Below are 4,099 nucleotides of genomic sequence, written 5' to 3'. Positions count from 1 at the left end.
TAGGAGGAGATGAGGGAGGGAGGTCGTTATTGTTTGGGGATGAGAGTGGAACTCCAACTGGGATACAAAATAAATAAATTGTAATAAATAAAAAAAAATAAATGAAAAGAAAGAAGGCAAATTCCAGGCCCTCGCTGAAATCCAGGACCCCACCAAATGGAGAACAACAGAATCCATTAGGAGCTATCCCTTATCTTTTTTGACCAATCATGTAATGTTAGCACCTTTCCATCAAGATGGGGCAATGTTTCCATTCTACATGCTTCAGTCTGATCACCAGCCAAATAAATCATTTGATGCTAATGGAGCATCTACTTTATCAAAACTGCCTACACCCGCAGCTTCTGTCCCTGCACAGAAAAGAGAAAGAAAATAATCTACTGCAGGAGACAAATCAGTATCACATTCTTGCAGAACTCCTTCCACGTCTTCTGCCTCTGGACTGAACCCTACATCTGTGCCTCCAACATCTGCTTCAACAGTACCTGTTTCTCCTCTTCCACAATCACCAATACCTCCATTGCTTCAGGACTCAAACATTTTCAGACAGTTGCTTCCTGTTTTGCAAGCGACGCTACAGGGTAATAACTCTAATGTGGAAATATCCAAAATAAATTAAATTCTCACAGCAGCCGTGACACAGGCTTCCGTGCAGTCCATCATCTACAAGTTTCTTCCTGCTAGACCATCTGCGTTCAGCATCACCTCTCTGATTTCTCAAGCTGCCCAGCTTTCTACACAAGCCCAACCATCTAATCAGTCTCCAGTGTTTCTTACATCTGATGCTTCATCCTCAAGATCCTATGTTTCTCCAAGAATAAGCACACCTCAGACTAACACAGTCCCTATTGAACCTTTGATTAGTATTCCACCTGTTTCATCACATTCAAAGGTTAGTGCTCTAGTAATTAAGCAAGGAGCAGTGTCACATTCTGCTACATAGCATCCTGTAGCTGCTGACAAGCAGTATGGCCATGAACGTGTCTCTCCTCAAAATCTTCAGTGCTTAAGCAGCCAGAGAAGTCTGTCACCTGGTCCAAATCATACATGTAGTAATAATGCATCAGCTGCAGCTGTGGTACCACAAAATGCATCTGCTCAGCCTGCATGTTCACTAACACCTACTCTAGCAGCACACTTCAATGATAATCTCATAAAGCATGTGCAAGGGTAGCCTGCAGACCATGCAGAGAAACAGACATCAAGATTTCGAGAAGAAGCCCATAATATAGGAAGAGTTCACATGTCAGAAATATATACTGAGTTAAAAAAAATTAAGATCTGTAGTTCGAGCATGTGAAATTCAACATGTGCAATTCAAGCAACTTTGCGAGAATAAAGGATACTGTTTTTGAGATAACAAAATAAGGAACTCAAAACACTAAAAAAATCAGAATTCCTCCATGGTTTGAATAAATAATTGCACATGATATCATACAGGAACTGTAAATCTGTTGCCCAGTCATAACATGTTGAGGTGCATTTAAGTGGACTGTGGATGGACCGTTAAGCTGGGCAATGGAATGAGAGGGGAAGGGGTTCTGTGAGAGTTAATTTAGGGAAAAACAAAATACAAATACAATTTATTGATTTGTAAATCCCTTGAAATGTAGATTTCTTGTAGGTGTATCTTAACGTTGTAAATGTTTGTAGAGTGAAGGCATTGGAAGCCATGTGTAAGAGAGCTTAGGCAGAGGAAACTAATCAATGCTGAGGTGGCTAAATACCAGACTTTTACTTGGAAACCTGTCTCCAAAATTAGCTTAAAAAAAAAAAGAAAACAATTGGAGGTGGTAATTTATCATTCAGAAATCTTGCATTTTCAAAAATCCAGTGCAAGCACCAAGTAGTCTGTCTCTGAGGATACTATTTTGAACCTTATGAGCAGTGTACAAATATCATGAGACAGCTGGCCAGCACTTGCATCTGATCAAGAGCGGTGCTCCTCTGTTTGCTTTGCAAAGGATTTTTTTTTTTTTCCGTTTCCTGTCTGTTCCATTCCCTCTGAAGTCCTTGGCCTGATTTTATCCATTTTTAAGGCGTCCCCTTCCTTTCTCAGGGCACTATTGCTCTGGCAGTTTTCTATAACCTTTTCATTCCTGTGTACAGTAGCTCGAGTTGCTGTGATCAAGCATAACCCACTTTGTATAAATTATTGAAATCCATTTGCACCCTATAAGGATGGACTTAAAAGTACTGCTGGGCGAGTGTGCTGAAAGTACATCGACTGCTCAAATATAAGGAAGTGGCCCAATGAACATGGCTGTGGGAGGGGAAGGGCAAAACAAAGCTAGTCAGATGCAAATTGTATCTGTTGTAATAAACATGTTTAAACAAACAAACAAAAAACCGTGATGTGTATCACTACAGGCTCATTCTTGACTGTGTTATCTAATAATCCTTTATGTCTTCACATTTTTGTGAGATGACTATACTCAGTTTCATTGAAGACTGTGTGGCCATAGTGGAAGGTACAGCTATAAAGTTCAAGAGAACCTAAAACTTACTTAAAAAGTTTCAAGCAGATAATTGGATTGAGACACGAGGGAATATTTTGTTTTCTTAACAAAAGTTCTTCCTATGTTACAATTACTAATTTACTTTAACATGGATAGTAATATACGATGCTCCAAATTCAAAAATACATAACTGCATACATTCAAATACAATTTATTTTCCCTCCTTATCTCCCAAATACTGAGTTATTTTTTCCATAGGCAGATATATTTGACAAGTTCATAATAATTCCAAGAGAATTATTCCTTAATATCAATTTTCCATTTCTCCCACTATATTTAATTATTTTTTCCTATTCACTTATTAGTTCTATTAATATATGAAATATATTCATTTTGGTGAAATGAGAAGCAAATATTTTCTGGTTTTCATTAAGTGGCTTTCTTCTAAATAGAATATTTGCACTCGTATGTACTTCAATTAATCAATTTTTTTTGCAGTGCTTGTGATAGAGCCCAGATGTCTTCTGAACAAATCTTTTTTAAAAAAAGAATTTAAGTTTTTTGTAGAAGCAAGTAGATTTATATCTAATTATCTATAAGTATACCAAATTTAAATTAATACATTTCCCCTCCTCTCTCAAATTTGTTTTTTGTCTATTCCCATTTCCATCAAAGCTTTACTAATCTTATCACTTTTATATAACTGAACATTTTCCATTTTTTTTCCAACTCTTAGAGAAGGTGGCTTGAAATTTAGTTCTATGATCTAAATATTTTCACATCGAATATGCTTCTTCAGTTTGAATAATTATTTTAAAGCCTTTTAAATGATTTTTTTAAGTGAGCATGCTAAGGGATGGTTTTTTTTATTGCATTCTCATAGACACTTGTCATTACACATTGTTCAAATTCAATTTCCTTTACAAAAGGCTTTTATTAGTTACTAGAATCTTTATCTGCATTCATTTAGATATAATTTTAAATACATGAATCATTTTCAGTACAACTTCTTGTTCTTTGTTCAGAGGCTTATTTTCTGATTTAATTTTCAGTTAGCTAAAGTACTTTATTGAATTAGTTCACAGGAAGGGACTTTTTATCACTTGTAAGTCTTAAATTCATTCATCTTTTTTTCCCTTTATTTTTTCATCTTAGACTATGGGTAATATAGGCCTCATTAATTATATTTCTTTATTAGTGGTAAACAGAAGAAGCTTCTGTACTGTATTCTAGATTCTAAAACTGCACTTGAAATTCTTGGTGATTTATGCTGCCTTTACTTAATAAAAATCCTGTTCTAGCTTTATTGAAAAATTTAAGGGTATTAAAACTCTCCAGAAACACCTTCATAGACATTCCTGTATTTCTTCTAGGTGATCCTAAATCTGGGGAACCCTTGGAACTCTTAGCAGGTAGGTGATCTTTCCTATCCTCTTCATAAAGAGCAGGAGGTTTCACTGTAGTGGCATAAGTCTCTTTAAAAAACCACAGCTTTTCTTTTGTTCTTGTGGATTTGTTTCTACAAACACAAACTTGTTCCTGCTTCTTTCCATGTAAAATTTCACATTTTTTCTTATCTTTGTATTCTAATTATTGTGCTGTCTTTCACTATTGAACTGGGTAGGAAGAGGAAGCATACT

The 4,099-nt window shown here is 35.8% G+C and overlaps 1 pseudogene; it reads left to right on the top strand.

Annotated features, from left to right (window-relative positions):
• The first annotated feature begins 244 nt into the window (after positions 1-244).
• LOC110541560 (WW domain-containing adapter protein with coiled-coil-like) lies at positions 245-1,412 on the top strand (annotated as a pseudogene).
• Positions 1,413-4,099: the final 2,687 nt, after the last annotated feature.

This window comes from Meriones unguiculatus, chromosome X (assembly GCF_030254825.1).
Source record: "Meriones unguiculatus strain TT.TT164.6M chromosome X, Bangor_MerUng_6.1, whole genome shotgun sequence".
NCBI lineage: Eukaryota > Metazoa > Chordata > Mammalia > Rodentia > Muridae > Meriones > Meriones unguiculatus.
The sequence above is the reverse complement of the archived record's forward strand: the minus strand, read 5'-3'. Positions and strand labels throughout refer to the sequence as shown.